The 17075-nt window shown below is 48.0% G+C and overlaps 1 protein-coding gene across 3 annotated transcripts in view; it reads left to right on the plus strand.

Annotated features, from left to right (window-relative positions):
- STEAP1 (STEAP family member 1) overlaps positions 1–17075 on the plus strand; it is a 130866-nt gene that overhangs the window by 89524 nt on the left and 24267 nt on the right. The window lies entirely within an intron of this gene.

Below are 17075 nucleotides of genomic sequence, written 5' to 3' on the forward strand. Positions count from 1 at the left end.
AGTAAATTCTTATTTTCCCATTGTCCTTCGTATGTTCTTGATGCGTAAAATGTGCAGCGTCTTTCGTTCATGTTCTACATAACCGGTCTCAGCAGTGTAGCGTCTTTTCCTTTATCTGATTAATGTGGATCCAACCTCTCTGTTTCTGGCCATTTTCCTAGATGTAATTCTTCTGTTGCATTGCCAGATATAGGGGTATATTCAATAAGAGTCGGTTCCATTCCGACATGCAGCTACGGAATGGATCCGACAACCCCTATTCAATGGACGGCCAAATCCGACTGTCGGATTTGGCCGTACACAGGGTCCTGGCAGGCCGCTGCTGTCAGCAGCTGCGGATGCGCTGACCGCAGCGGCCAGTGGAGCAGAGATTGGCGGCCGTGAGCTGGAGGGGCTGGCTGCGGGGGACATGTGTGGTGCGGCTGGGGGAGGCGCTGCAGAGAGAGAGGTGCCTGCGGCCGGTGGGGGGGAGCAGAGATCGGCGGCTGGCGGGAGGGGCTGGCTGCGGGGGGACATGGCGGCGGGGGGAGGCGCTGCAGGGAGAGAGGTGCCTGGCCATCTCCCTGCAGCGCCTCCCCCCACCATCACAGACATGTCTCCCCGCAACCAGCTCCCCCCGCTGGCTATTGATCTCAGCTGTCCAGCCGCCCACAGCACCGCTCCTCTCATCACCTCAATCCGACTTGTTTTCAAGTTGGATTGCGTTTGTCGGAAAGGGGGCCAAAACCTGTCGGATTAGGCCCCATTTCCGACAGAAGCACGTGGATCGGCGTCTATTCCGCCAATCCACGTGTTTTTCGACAAGTTGGGAATTCCCGACTTGTCGGAAAAAATCAGCCGCTATTGAATAGGTCAGAACCTCTTCCGACCTATTTCTGTCTGAAGCTGCCGTCTTTCCGACAAGACGGCAGCTTCCGACAGTTATTGAATACACCCCTTAGTGGGATGTAAAAGAAAATATTTGGAACGTTTAGTAAAAATGTATATCTTGTTTTTACTCTTATAAGTTCTCAAAAATACAAATGTCAGTTTAATTTTAATGTATTATACAAAGTGAATATTGTTGCCTGAATTATACGTTCTAGCACTGATAGTTTTGTTCCATTTCTTGTTCTACTGTAATTCTGTTTATTCTGTTACTGTTTGTGGAGATTGCACCAACGTATCACTCACATCAGCGCATATCGGGCAGTGTGTATGCCCGCGGCTGCTAGCGACGTCAAGTTTCATAAGCTGCACATCAAACCTGACGATATTGCTAGCAACAGCAAGCACTCAATGTGTACAGGGCCGGTTCTTGGGCGCTGGGCGCCGCGGGCGACAATAGGGGCGTGGCTACGTACAGGGGGCGTGGTCATTTACGCCCCCTGTACAGACTGAAATGATGTGCGGTGCGCGATGACGTCATCGTGCACCGCACAGTAAAGGACCTCTCCACGAAGGGAAACTAGACGCGTACGCGTCTAGTTTCTCTTCACAGCGGCAGCGGGGGGCAACGGGCAGCGGGGGGCACAGCAGCAGCGGGTCTTGCTCTGGTGCAGCGCCCTCCGGATGGCGCCCTGCGCCCTCCGGAAGGCAGCGCCCCGGGCAAAAGTCCTGCTTGCCCGTGGCAAGATCCGCTACTGAATGTGTACCCAGGTTCTGATACGTTAGCCTGTTGGGCTTGGTACACTGCATCGGTGTGTACCCAGCTTAGGGGTCTATTTACTAAGACTTGGACGGAGATAAAGTGGATGGAGATAAAGTACCAGCCAATCAGCTCCTAACTGACATTTTTCAAATCCAGCCTGTAACATGACAGTTAGGAGCCGATTGTCTGGTACTTTATCTCCATCCAAGACTTAGTAAATAGACCCCTCAAGCCTTGGAGAGACATAAAGTACCAGCTCCTGTCATTTTTTCAAACAGAACCTGTAACATGGCAGTTAGGAACTATTTTTAGCTGGTTCTTTATCTTTCTTTCTTTCTTTCTTTCTTTCTTTCTTTCTTTCTTTCTTTCTTTCTTTCTTTCTTTCTTTCTTTCTTTCTTTCTTTCTTTCTTTCTCTCAACTTTATCTCTCTCCAAGGCTTAGTAAATAGATCCCATAATCTGTTAATGAAAAATGTCAGAATCCATTACACATGCGGACAATACAAATTTATATCAAATACAATCCAAACTCCTTTTTAAGAGGGGTTACAGTATAAATGTTGGTTTTATGGTGTACAGTATAACAGCTGATCACTGTGGTTCCGGACGTTTATAGCATGGCTTGCAGATTGGTGTGAAGCAGAAAGTAAGATGAAATATAATGAGAAGGAGGTAAAATGAAGATATATGTCTGTTTTGTACATCCTCTCAGACTAGCTGATGAGACTGCATACAGAGCCGCTTTCCCCCATTGTATTGTGGCCTCATTAGTGGGAGACTGGGATGACTGTCATAATTGGGTATACACTAGCGCCCTGGATGTCCCTGTGCCTCGTTATCGGTTATCATTTCCTTTCGCATAGTGAACAATGAAGCTGTTGTTTAATTCACTATATTTCTTTGTGTCCTGCTGTATTTCTATTTAGTGGTCATGTAGCTGTATTCACTATTTCTCTAATAGTCCTCTAAATACATACGGTGCATTAACTCTTTCTGACTTGGCAAATACTTTTATTTCTATTTATTAATCAAATAATAACATTTTCTCTCTGCACAATTAGTCTTTCAGGCCTCTCATAATACCATACACTTAATGAGAGTTTATCGATGGTTTATATTTGTGATCAGTACGTAAAACCGGTGGCCGGGATCCTGATCATTAGTATACCGACAGCGCAATCCCAGCCATGGGTGTGCCGGCAGCGGGACAAGTGCTATCAAGCCCCTTGCGGGCTTACCGCGCTCGCCGCACTGCTGGCACGGTGGCTCGCTGCGCTCTCCACAGGATTTATTCTCCTTCTGTCATGGAAGCACATAGAGGGAGGAAAGCCTGTGGCACCGGGATTCCAGCGTCAGTATTTCCCCGCTAGTTGGGATTCCGACAACGGCATTGTGGCGTCCGGGATTACGATTAGCGGTATGGTGACTGCTTCCCTTATATTTATAGTGGTATAGTGGTTTGCAATTGCTGTCGGTTTTGCCCTCCAAACCACTATATTTATTATTCAGAGGCTTAAAATGAAAACAACCGTCGATGTGGCAGTGGTTACAAACTCCTAGATTACATCCGGTTTAAGGCAACCCCCCCCACACCCCACTCCCCCCCATAGTGGGGGCCCAAAGTTCCATTCAGGACAAGTGCTCAGTAGTATTAGCCCCTTGCTGGCTGATGGGTACCGATGTAAAAAATAATAATAATATGTTATAAATCCCCTTTAAAATGGAAATTAATATGTGCTCCATTATATAGAAATATATTAATATTGTCCCCATTATAGTGATAATATTGTTCCTCGCATTATAAGTAAATATTTTATTGCCCTCTTATTGTTATAAATTATCATCTGTGTCCCCTTAATTTATAATAATATTTGCTCCGTATTAATAAATGGTCCTCCATGTGTTCTTCCATCATGATGGGGATATGTGCAGTTGTGCCGTGTTTTTGTGCAGATATTGTTTTCCCGGCATACTGTTCGCTTTAGCTTATTTTCTGTCTCAGTGACATAGGAGAGTAAGATGGTGGCAACAGCTCAGGCCCATATTAGTAATGGAGCCTCCACATAAAAATCCAGCAATCATCATAGGTATTATACCGTATATACTTGAGTATAAGTCGACCCGAATATAAGCCGAGGCACCTAATTCTAACACAAAAACCTGGGAAAACTTATTGACTCGAGTATAAGCCTAGGGTGGGAAATGCAGCTCTAGCCGTACACAGCCCTCAGTGCCAGATATGCCCCCACAGTGCCAGATGTGCCAGATATGCCCTACAGTGCCAGATGTGCCAGATATGCCCTCATGCTGCCAAATATGCCCCACAGTGCCACATATGCCCCTCATGCTGCCACATATGCCCCTCATGCTGCCACATATGCCCCCTCATGCTGCCAGATATGCCCCCTCATGCTGCCAGATATGCCCCCTCCCTAAGTGCCAAATATGCTCCCCCAGTGCCTGTTACTTACCCCTCCGTCGATCCCGCGCTGTCTTCTGAAGGAGGGACACGGAGCGCACAGCGCGCGCCTCTCCCGTGTCCCTCCTGCATCTCCGGCGGCCGCGTTGGGTCTATTAAAGGAAGTGCCGGTTCGTGATCAGAGGTCACGAACGGATACTTCCTTTAATAGACCCGCCGGAGATGCAGGAGGGACACAGGAGAGGCGCACGCTGTGCGCTCCGTGTCCCTCCTTCACACTGCTCTGCCTGTCACACTGACTGACTCGAGTATAAGCCGAGGTGGCTTTTTCAGCACAAAAAAAAGTGCTGAAAAAGTCGGCTTATACTCGAGTATATACGGTAATTGTATTTCTAGTTGTAGCACATAAATATGCAATTATCTGAGAACCCTCCTTTTCTGCAGCCTAACCCCAACCTCACCCCTTAGTGCCTAGCCCTAACCTTCCCCCAGTGGTGCCTAACCCCCCCCCCCTCCTCCCCCCCGCAATCTAACCCTAATCATCTCCCCTTAGTGCCTAACCCTAACCCCCCATCTCCGCAGCCTAACACTAACCTCCCCCCTTAGTGTCTAACCCTAACCTCTCCCCGGTGGTGCATAACCCTAACCCCCCATCCCCGCAGCCTAACCCTAACCTCTCCCCTTAGTGCCTAACCCCAACCTTCCCCCAGTGGTGCCTAACCCTAACCCCCCATCCCCACAGCCTAACCCTAACCTCTCCCCTTAGTGCCCCCAACCTTCCCCCGGTGGTGCCTAACCCTAACCCCCCATCCCTGCAGCCTAACCGTAACCTCTCCCCTTAGTGCCTAACCCCAACCTTCCCCCAGTGCTGCCTAACCCTAACCCCCCATTCCCGCAGCCTAACCCTAACCTCTCCCCTTAGTGCCTAACCCCAACCTTCCCCCAGTGGTGTCTAACCCTAACCCCCCATTCCCGCAGCCTAACTCTAACCTCCCCCCTTAATGCCCCCAACCTTCCCCCGGTGGTGCCTAACCCTAACCCCCATCCCCGCAGCCTAACCCTAACCTCCCCTCTTAATGTCTAACCCTAACCTCTCCCCGGTGGTTCCTAACCCCCCATCCCCGCAGCCTAACCCCAAACCTCCCCACCCGAAGACTTAACCCTAAACCGCATTTCCCCCCCCCCCCGGGTGGTCCCTAAACCTAGCCCCCAAAACTGCGACACCCCCCACTTGGCCACTTACGGTCAGGATGACGTTTGTCGAGATTCCTGCTGTCTGGATCCCGACAACCGGTATCTTAACCCCCTATGTTAAGTGTTACAGAATAACATTACAAGGTTTGCGTTTTGTTTACACTGATTTATCTGCTCATATTAAACGACTTTCTCCTAAAATGCGGCTAGATGGAGCAAAAAGCTCCCCCTGATCAGATGGGAACATTCCTGATAAATACATCCGTCCCCACTCTTGTCTGGCTCAGAGGGAAACGTTCTTGCCGTGTTGCTTTTTGCTTGTGTTCCTAAGAATAGATGTACGAAAGCAGAAGAAACAGCTTATGTTCTACGCCTCCTCATTTTGTCTGCTTCACCGATAACCCCCACGTCCTAATTGCACTGAATAATTACTTAGTTTAAACTATACAATTGTACATATTTCCTTCCTGACAGAAAAAGTGTCCCCACATTGACAAATACTTTGTGCAAAGGGTTCCTCTTGGGGGCTTTTTTTTCAACTTTTTGCAGGATTTCAGCAATATTATTTTATAATGCAATAATTTACTACAGTTCATTATTATCAAGATATAGCTCTGACCCATACCTGCCGCTACGGGAAAATCAAGACAAATTTGGCAGTGCCCCAATCCAGCTAAACAAACCCTTGTTTTATTTTTTTGTTTTATTTATTTCTCTAACGTCCTAGTGGATGCTGGGGACTCCGTAAGGACCATGGGGAATAGACGGGCTCCGCAGGAGACATGGGCACTTTAAGAAAGAATTTAGGTTCTGGTGTGCTCTGGCTCCTCCCTCTATGCCCCTCCTCCAGACCTCAGTTTGATACTGTGCCCAGAGCGAGCTGGGTGCTTTTCAGTGAGCTCTCCTGAGTTTGCTGAGAGAAAGTATTTTGTTAGGTTTTTTATTTTCAGGGAGCTCTGCTGGCAACAGACTCCCTGCATCGTGGGACTGAGGGGAGAGAAGCAGCCCTACTCTCTGAATCTAGGTCCTGCTTCTTAGGCTACTGGACACCATTAGCTCCAGAGGGATCGTACGCAGGATCTCACACTCACCGTCCGATCCCAGAGCCGCGCCGCCGTCCCCCTCGCAGAGCCGGAAGACAGAAGCCGGGTGAGTATGAGAAGCAAGAAGACTTCGAAATCGTCGGCAGAAGACTCCGTTCTTCACTGAGGTAACGCACAGCACTGCAGCTGTGCGCCATTGCTCCCACACACCTCACATACTCCGGTCACTGTAAGGGCGCAGGGGGGGGGGGGGGCGCCCTGGGCAGCATTTGGACCTCCTTTTGGCAAAAGTAAACATATATACAGTTGGGCACTGTATATATGTATGAGCCCCCGCCAAGAAAATGTATATTTAAGCGGGATAGAAGCCCGACGTCGAGGGGACGGGGCTTCTTCCTCAGCACTCACCAGTGCCATGTTTTTTCTCCACAGCACCGCTGAGAGGAAGCTCCCCGGTCTCTCCCCTGCTTATACCACGGTAGAAGAGAGGGTTTTAAAGAAGAGGGGGGGGCACATAATTCGGCGCAGATAATAACAGCGCTACTGGGTAAACATTAAATTGCTGTGTTTTTTCCTGGGTCATATAGCGCTGGGGTGCGTGCTGGCATACTCTCTCTCTGTCTCTCCAAAGGGCCTTGTGGGGGAATTATCTTCAGATGAGCATTCCCTGAGTGTGTGGTGTGTCGGTATGTGTGTGTCGACATGTCTGAGGTAAAAGGCTCTCCTAAAGAGGTGATGGAGCAAATGTGTGTGTGTGTGTGTGGTGTCTCCGTCGACAACGCCGACACCTGATTGGATATGTGAAATGAAGTGCTGAGGTAAATTTATTGCACAAAAGATTGATAACAGACAGGGGGCGGGATGTACTAATGTACATCGCTGCCCATCGCCGCCCTGCGCCACGATGCTGATCGCATATGTACTAACATATGCGATCAGCATTGCGGAAGACAGCTCTTCCGATAAGAGCTGTCCTCCGCGATGCGCAGCGGCAGCCTGACTTCCGGGATTTGGCCCCAGAAGTCAGTCTGCACATGCGCGGGGTGACGGGGGCGGCCGCAAGGCATGCCGGGAGGGATCCGATCGGATCCCTCACACAGCGCCGCGGAGAGAAGCCCATAGGCTTCTATGGACGTATAAAGCTGGCGTACCCCGCCGCGGCGCTGTCCTGCCGGCCGGGGGTTAGTACATCAGGAAAATGCGGTAAACAGGGAGTTTACCGCATTTTCCACTTAGTACATCCCGCCCAGGGAATCTACCCATGTCTGTCCCTATGTCGCAGACACATTCAGAGTCTCACAACGCTCACTATCCAAAATAATAGACACTGATATCGACGCGGAGTCTGACTCCAGTGTCGACTACGAAAGTTACAGCCAAAATGGCAGGAAAGTATTCAATATATGATTATTGTAATGAAAGATGTTTTGCATATCACTGATGACTCATCTGTCCCTGACACAAGGGTACACATGTTTAAGGGGAAGAAAGCTGAGGTAAATTTCCCTCCTCTCATGAAGAAAAAGAGCGGGAATCTCCAGACAAGAAGCTGCAGCTTCCCACAAAGAATTCTCAGGGAGTATCCTTTCCCTACTAGGGCCAGGGTACGATGGGAATCTTCCCCTAGGGTGGACAAAGCTTGTCACGTTTACCCAAAAGGTAGCGCTGACTTAACAGCTATCCTCAGGGATCCTGCAGATAGCATGCAGTAAAAGTACTTTGAAGTCCATTTACACACATGCTGGTACACTACTCAGACCGGCGATTGTGTCGGCATGGGGTTATAGCGCTGTAGCAGCGTGGACATGGAGACCCTAGTATGTGTATACATATGTATATATATATATATATATATATATATATATATATATATAAAAGATGCTGTTATATATTTATATATATATATATATATATATAAAACATGCCCAAAGAGACATTAGTCTACTGGGTTCTAGAGTCAACGCTATGTCGATTTCTGCTAGACGTGTCCTGTGGAACATGCACAGGTGATGCCGACTAAAAGAGGCATATGCAAGGTTTACCTTACAAGGCTGAGGATTGTGTGGAGAAGGGCTCTCGGACCTGGTCTCCTCAGCTATAGCTGGTAATTCTGATCTTTTGCCTTATATTCCCGCACAGCCTAAGAAAGCACGACATTATCAAATGCAGTCCTTTCGATCACAAAGCAAGAAAGTCCAAGGTGCGTCCTTTCTTGCCAGAGGCAGGGGCAGAGGAAAGAAGCTGCACAACGCAGCTATTTCCCAGGAACAGAAGTCCTCCCCGGCCTCTACAAAATCCACCGCAGGACGCTGGGGCTCCACAGGTGGAACTAGGCCTGGTGGGGGCACGTCTTCGAAATTTCAGCCACAAGTGGGTTCACTCCCAGGTGGATCCCTGGGCAATAAAAATTGTGTCTCAGGGATACAAGCTGGAAGTCGAAGAGAGGCCCCCTCACCGATACCTCAAATCGGCCCGACCAGCTTCCCCCCACGAGAGGGAAATAGTGTTAACTGCAATTCACAAATTGTATCTTCAACAGGTGGTGGTCAAGGTTCCCCTCCTTTAACAGGGAAGGGGTTATTATTCGACCATGTTTGTAATCCCGAAACCGGACGGTTCGGTCAGACCCATATTGAATTTAAAATCCCTGAACATATACCTGAAAAGGTTCAAGTTCAAGATGGAATCGCTGAGAGCGGTCATCGCAAGCCTGGAAGGGGGGGATTTTATGGTGTCTCTGGACATAAAGGATGCATACCTTCATGTCCCCATTTATCCACCTCATCAGGCGTACCTCAGATTTGTGCTACAGGATTGTCATTACCAATTTCAGACGTTGCCGTTTGGTCTCTCCACGGCACCGAGAATATTTACCAAGGTAATGGCGGAAATGATGGTACTCCTGAGGAAGCAAGGGGTCACAATTATCCCATACTTGGATGATCTCCTCATAAAGGCGAGATCAAGAGAGCAGTTGCTGATCAGCGTAGCACTTTCTCTGGAAGGGTTACGGCAACACGGCTGGATTCTAAATATTCCAAAGTCGCAGTTGGTTCCTACGACTAGTCTGCCTTTCCTGGGCATGATTCTACACACAGCCCAGAAAAGGGTTAATCTCCCGATAGAGAAAGCTCAGGAACTCATGACACTGGTCAGGAACCTATTAAAACCAAAACAGGTTCAGTGCATCACTGCACTCGAGTCCTGGGAAAGATAGTGGCATCATAGAGGCCATTCCCTTCGGCAGGTTCCATGCGAGGACCTTTCAATAGGACTTACTGGACAAGTGGTCCGGATCACATCTTCAGATGCATCGGTTAATCACCCTATCCCCCAGGGCCAGGGTGTCTCTTCTGTGGTGGCTGCAGAGCGCTCACCTTCTAGAGGGCCGCAGATTCGGCATTCAGGACTCGGTCCTGGTGACCACGGATGCATGCCTCCGAGGGTGGGGAGCAGTCACACAGGGAAGAGATTTCCAAGGTCTGTGGTCAAGTTAAGAGACTTGCAAGAAAGAAAAAAATTGGTATCACTTATCCGGCGCTGTTGTATAAAGGATGGTCTACAGAGATGGTGCTGGTCTGACTCTCTCTTAGGGCGATTAGCAGTTGCACCCAGATAACATATGTATATGAGAGAAAGGGTTCATATAGTGAAGTACAGTACAAACGCCTTTAATTACATAGTAAACATAAAATATACATGAAATAATTAGCTCCACATGGACCATATAAACAGCATAATGTCCAGCACAGATGTAATGAATGTAATTACCGGAATCTTATGAACTGAATAAACAGTTCAAAAACAGCACAATGCAAGAGAGTCCCGGGCACCCTTGATGTCCAATTGGCTGTAATCAGTCTCCCGGTGTCACAGTCATGCTTCTGTCCTGGGCTGCTTCTGCTGTTCCCTCCGACGCGTTTCCACCCCTGTTCTGGGGTCTTTTTCAAGGAGTCCGTGTGTGGAGCTACCAAACATTAGAATTTAAATGTCCTCTGTCCAATAGCAACCTTCTGGTCGCAGCTGATGTCCATTTCCCTCATTTGCTTACAATCTCTCCGCCAGCTACGGCGGGTTGTCATGGTACCGTCACGTCACTTCCGCCGGCGGGTCTGGACGGACTCCATTTCCCATGCTCCTCACAGTCCGTACCATGACAACTGAATGTGTCATTTCCGTCCGAGGCTTCCATAGTATATGTTTTCCGTTGCCCCGGAAACGGCTCCGTCCAGCCTCCGTTGTTATGGAGACGCGGTCCTATACTACCCAGCAGTTAAATAGATCATTTAAAAAATGGGATTAAGACTTGCAATAAATATAACTTCTAAACAATATATATAAAAACACTTTGGAGACACATACTAAAAACAATCCATAATTTAAAAATTAAGTGACTAGAATAAAGTGCCCGTGCTGGAGAAAGTGCCCATGTTTAACCAAAAGGAACACATATTATAGATCCCCATTACAAAATATATAATAATAAGATTAGAAATGAATTATAAAAGCCATAATATATTCCTATAGAAACCACTTGACCTCGAAGTCCAAGTTAAGGCCTCCTGGTTTTAGGGTTCCTAGTTCAAAAATCAGCTTAATTTCCGCCTTGGCCAATTGAGTGGCCAGATCTCTTTGCCTACGATGACCTTATACATGTTTTAGGCCAAAAAACCTTCTGATCTCTGATGTTTTATTATTATGTATTAATCTGAAGTGTTCAGATAAAGAATGGGTTTGTAGGCCCTTCTTTATATTTCGTAGGTGTTCCCCCAGTCTCGTTTTAAGTGGCCTGGAGGTTCGTCGAAGGTTTTTTGGCCTAAAACATATATCAGGTCATCGTAGGCAAAGAGATCTGGCCACTCAATTGGCCAAGGCGGAAATTAAGCTGATTTTTGAACTAGGAACCCTAAAACCAGGAGGCCTTAACTTGGACTTCGAGGTCAAGTGGTTTCTATAGGAATATATTATGGTTTTTATAATTCATTTCTAATCTTATTATTATATATTTTGTAATGGGGATCTATAATATGTGTTCCTTTTGGTTAAACATGGGCACTTTCTCCAGCACGGGCACTTTATTCTAGTCACTTAATTTTTAAATTATGGATTGTTTTTAGTATGTGTCTCCAAAGTGTTTTTATATATATTGTTTAGAAGTTATATTTATTGCAAGTCTTAATCCCGTTTTTTAAATAATCTGTTTAACTGCTGGGCAGTATAGGGCCGCGTCTCCATAACAACGGAGGCTGGACGCTGGGCGGAGCCGTTTCCGGGGCAACGGAAAACATATACTATGGAAGCCTTGGACGGAAATTACACATTCAGTTGTCATGGTACGGACTGTGAGGAGCATGGGAAATGGAGTCCGTCCAGACCCGCCGGTGGAAGTGACGCGACGGTACCATGGCAACCCGCCGTAGCTGGCGGAGAGATTGTAAGCAAATGAGGGAAATGGACATCAGCTGCGACCGGAAGGTTGCTATTGGACAGAGGACATTTAAATTCTAATGTTTGGTAGCTCCACACACGGACTCCTTGAAAAATACCCCAGAACAGGGGTGGAAACGCGTCGGAGGGAACAGCAGAAGCAGCCCAGGACAGACGCATGACTGTGACACCGGGAGACTGATTACAGCCAATTGGACATCAAGGGTGCCCGGGACTCTCTTGCATTGTGCTGTTTTTGAACTGTTTATTCAGTTCATAAGATTCCGGTAATTACATTCATTACATCTGTGCTGGACATTATGCTGTTTATATGGTCCATGTGGAGCTAATTATTTCATGTATATTTTATGTTTACTATGTAATTAAAGGCGTTTGTACTGTACTTCACTATATGAACCCTTTCTCTCATATACATATGTTATCTGGGTGCAACTGCTAATCGCCCTAAGAGAGAGTCAGACCAGCACCATCTCTGTAGACCATCCTTTATACAACAGCGCCGGATAAGTGAGACCAATTTTTTTCTTTCTTGCATGTTGTGGTGGAGGTTGGAGGAATCCTCCTTTTGGGTATTCACAAATTTGGCTGCATATTGACAATATAGCGCACTAGACCGCAGTGTCACATTTTTGTTTTGTACACAAGTCAAGAGACTTGCCTTCACATCAACATCCTGGAACTAAGGGCCGTATACAACGCCCTGCGTCAAGCGGAGAACTTGCTTCGCGACCAACTGGTTCTGATTCAGTCAGACAACATCACCGCAGTGGCTCATGTAAACCGACAAGGCGGCACAAGGAGCAGAGTGGCGATGGCGGAAGCCACCAGAATTCTTTGCTGGGCAGAGAATCACGTAAGCGCACTGTCAGCAGTGTTCATCCCGGGAGTGGACAACTGGGAAGCAGACTTCCTCAGCAGACACAACCTCCACCCGGGAGAGTGGGGACTTCATCAGGAAGTCTTCGCACAGATTACAAGTCGGTGGGGACTGCCACAGGTGGACATGATGGCATCCCGCTTCAACAAAAAGCTACAGAGGTATTGCGCCAGGTCAAGAGATCCTCAGGCGATAGCTGTAGACGCCCTGGTGACACCGTGGGTGTTCCAGTCGGTCTATGTATTCCCTCCTCTTCCTCTCATACCCAAGGTGCTGAGGATAATAAGAAAAAGAGGAGTGAGAACAATACTCATTGTTCCAGATTGGCCACGAAGGACTTGGTATCCAGATCTGCAAGAAATGCTCACAGAGGACCCGTGGCCTCTTCCTCTAAGACAGGACTTGTTGCAACAGGGGCCCTGTCTGTTCCAAGACTTGCTGCGGCTGCGTTTGACGGCATGGCGGTTGAACGCCGGATCCTAGCAGAGAAAGGCATTCCGGATGAGGTCATTCCTACGCTGATAAAGGCTAGGAAGGACGTAACAGCTTAACATTATCACCGTATATGGCGAAAATATGTTGCTTGGTGTGAGGCCAGGAATGCCCCTACGGAGGAATTCCAGCTGGGCCGTTCCTTCACTTCCTACAGTCAGGAGTAAATTTGGGCCTAAAATTGGGTTCCATTAAGGTCCAGATTTCGGTCCTATCCATTTTCTTTCAAAAGGAGTTGACTTCTCTACCTGAAGTTCAGATGTTTGTAAAGGGAGTGCTGCATATTCAGCCCCCTTTTGTGCCTCCAGTGGCACCTTGGGATCTTAACGTGGTGTTGAGTTTCCTGAAATCCCACTGGTTTGGACCACTCAAAACGGTGGAGTTGAAATATCTCACGTGCAAGGTGGTCATGCTATTAGCCTTGGCTTCGGCTAGGCGTGTGTCAGAGTTGGCGGCTTTGTCACATAAAAGCCCCTATCTGGTTTTCCATGCGGATAGAGCAGAATTGCGGACCCGTCCATAATTTCTGCCGAAAGTGGTTTCATCCTTTCATATAAACCAACCTATTGTGGTGCCTGTGGCTACTACTGACTTGGAGGATTCCGAGTTGCTTGATGTGGTCAGGGCTTTGAAGGTTTATGTAGCCAGAACGGCTAGGGTCAGGAAAACAGAGTCTTTGTTTCTCCTGTATGCTTCCAACAAGCTTGGTGCTCCTGCTTCAAAGCAAACTATTGCTCGCTGGATCTGTAACACGATTCAGCAGGCTCATTCTGCGGCTGGATTGCCGCTGCCAAAAATCAGTTAAGGCCCATTCCACTAGGAAGGTGGGCTCTTCTTGGGCGGCTGCCCGAGGGGTCTCGGCATTACAGCTTTGCCGAGCGGCTACTTGGTCAGGTTCAAACACTTTTGAAAAGTTCTACAAGTTTGATACCCTGGCTGAGGAGGACCTTGTGTTTGCTCAATCGGTGCTGCAGAGTCATCCGCACTCTCCTGCCCGTTTGGGAGCTTTGGTATAATCCCCATGGTCCTTACGGAGTCCCCAGCATCCACTAGGACGTTAGAGAAAATAAGATTTTACTTACCGGTAAATCTATTTCTCGTAGTCCGTAGTGGATGCTGGGCGCCCGTCCCAAGTGCGGGCTTCCTCTGCAATGCTTGTATATAGTTATTGCTTCAATAAGGGTTATGTTATGGTTGCATCAGGGTTGGACCTGATGCTCTGTTGTTGTCATACTGTTGACTGGTTGTTATAAACTCATGTTATACGGTGTGATTGGTGTGGCTGGTATGAATCTTGCCCTGGATTACCAAAATCCTTTCCTTGTACTGTCAGCTCTTCTGGGCACAGTTTCTCTAACTGAGGTCTGGAGGAGGGGCATAGAGGGAGGAGCCAGAGCACACCAGAACCTAAATTCTTTCTTAAAGTGCCCATGTCTCCTGCGGAGCCCGTCTATTCCCCATGGGCCTTACGGAGTCCCCAGCATCCACTATGGACTACGAGAAATAGATTTACCGGTAAGTAAAATCTTATTTTTTTTTATTTGTCTAATGTAAATGTTAATGAATATGTAAATCCAATTAGCCATGGTCATTTACAGAGGCTAATTAATACCCTTTTTCCACCACTGTAGCACGGGTCGCAGCCGTGTCGCCTGACACGGCTGTGGCCCATGCTGCAGCCCCCTTCAGACAGCACTCACCAACCCGGCAATTGCCGAGTTGGTGACGCGGCTAGTAAAGCGGCAGGGGCGGCGCTGAGAGATCACATGATCTCCCAGCGCTGCCCTCCTATACACTGGCGACACGGCTCCCGTTCACACTAGACAGCTAGCTGGGTTGAACACGTGTTCAACCCGGCTAGCTACCCGGGTAGGATTCCCGGATCACTTGATACGTGAATTTGCAGGGGGTGGGGGGCGTTTCCACTAGGGAAAAATACGGGTAAATGTGTGCCCCCGCGCATTTGCCCGTGTTTAAAAAAGCTAGTGGAAAAGGGGTATTACTCACCCAGGGCTATCCTATTAGCCCCCATGCCAGCACTACTGTACAGTGCAGTGATCTCTGGCGTGAAAACACATAGGTCTGCGGCTTTTCACGGAACCTATGTGTTTTCATGCAATATGGAGTATTTGCTGCACGAAAAAAATGATTGCGATAGAAGGCCATTTTTGTTTCGTGCAGCAATGTACTAAGGGTAATAGGATACCCCCGTGATAGTTTTACCTATTTTCTATAATGGTGTTAATAATTGTGATTGCAGAGCTATTCATCCATCAATTACCCACATAGAAGCTTCGGGCGACTTTTCCAGATGTTTCTTGAATGTTTTTTCACCTGGAAAAACATCCTTTTCACCTGAAACCACACAGGTTCAGTGAAACCCACTAGTGTGTTTACAATGGGTGCAATGTGTGCGGTGCACACGGGCCCCCGCGGTTCAAGAGGGGCCCAAACCACACACCCTGCACCCATTTTTTTAAAATATTCACCTCTCAGGATTCCCACGCCAGCAGCATCATCTTTAAGCAAATCTCTGGTAAATGGTGCAGCGGGCATTTTTCCGGACATTTGCGCATGCGCACTAGACAGCGCTAGGGTCCCCTAGTGACCAGGATCTACAGCGTTGCTGGCTAGAGAGGAGGGGGCCCAGACGGGCCTCCTCCTCTCTAGAAGCACCCCTGGTGAAACCTGTGTGTTTTTGGTAGATACAGCCCCGCTTTCGGCTGAAAAAGGGGCTGTTTTCGGGGATTTTGCTTTGCCTGTCCAAGGCAGGTGAAACAAATCCCCGATAAGCCGTGTCTCGCTCCGGCTTATCGGGGCTAATTGAATAGCCCTTGGCGAGACAATTACCCACAATCAATGATCGCGGGTGATTGAATATCCCCTATAGATTCTATTGTTTCACTTGTGCTTCTGCTTATGCCTTAATCTCTTCCCCAAGCCCTCCTGTCAGTCTTATTGATGTACTATAATACTTTCCCAATGCAAAATCTTGGGGCCATGACTGAAGGTCCATACACACTGGGCGTTTTTGCCCAGTGTGTATGCTGGGCGATGATGTGAACATCGCTGGCAGGAAAACAGCTCAGTGCATACACACAGAGCTATTTTCCTGTGCCCAGCGATATTCACAGGGGGGTGAACCACTTTCCACAGTAGGAGACGGCGGAAAGTGGTTCACTCGGCTTGTAAAACAGCCCGACTGACGGCAGCGGACAGCGATGATGCGGAAGCGTGCATCAGTGCTCAGTGCTTTAACTGGCCAAGTTAAAGCTCAAAGTAGCTCAAAACACCAAAAGTGAGCTACTTTGTGCTCAAAATCGCACAATGGGGGTAATTCCAAGTTGATCGCAGCAGAAATTTTTTTAGCAGTTGGGCAAAACCATGTGCACTGCAGGGGGGGCAGATATAACATTTGCAGAGAGAGTTAGATTTGGGTGGGTTATATTGTTTCTGTGCAGGGTAAATACTGGCTGCTTTATTTTTACACTGCAAATTAGATTGCAGATTGAACACACCACACCCAAATCTAACTCTTTCTGCTCATGTTATATCTGCCTCCCCTGCAGTGCACATGGTTTTGCCCAATTGCTATCAAAAATCCTGCTGCGATCAACTTGGAATTACCCCCATTGTGTATGGGACTTTAGTGTTAAGAGAATATGTGATGTTATTGGGGGGATCCGGATTGAAAGTCGACGGTAACTAGGTCGACCACTATTGGTCGACAGTAACTAGGTCGACAGGGTGTCTAGGTCGACAGGGTCTTTAGGTCGACATGTTCTAGGTCGACAGGTCAAACGGTCGACATGAGTTTTTCACAATTTTTTTCTTTTTTTGAACCTTTTCATACTTAACGATCCACGTGGACTACGATTGGAACGGTAATCTGTGCCGAGCGAAGCGGTAGCAGAGATAAGGCACCATGCCCGAAGCATGGCGAGCGAAGCGAGCCATGCGAGAGGACGCGGT

The sequence above is a fragment of the Pseudophryne corroboree genome, chromosome 5 (genome assembly GCF_028390025.1).
Source record: "Pseudophryne corroboree isolate aPseCor3 chromosome 5, aPseCor3.hap2, whole genome shotgun sequence".
In the NCBI taxonomy this organism is placed as follows: domain Eukaryota; kingdom Metazoa; phylum Chordata; class Amphibia; order Anura; family Myobatrachidae; genus Pseudophryne; species Pseudophryne corroboree.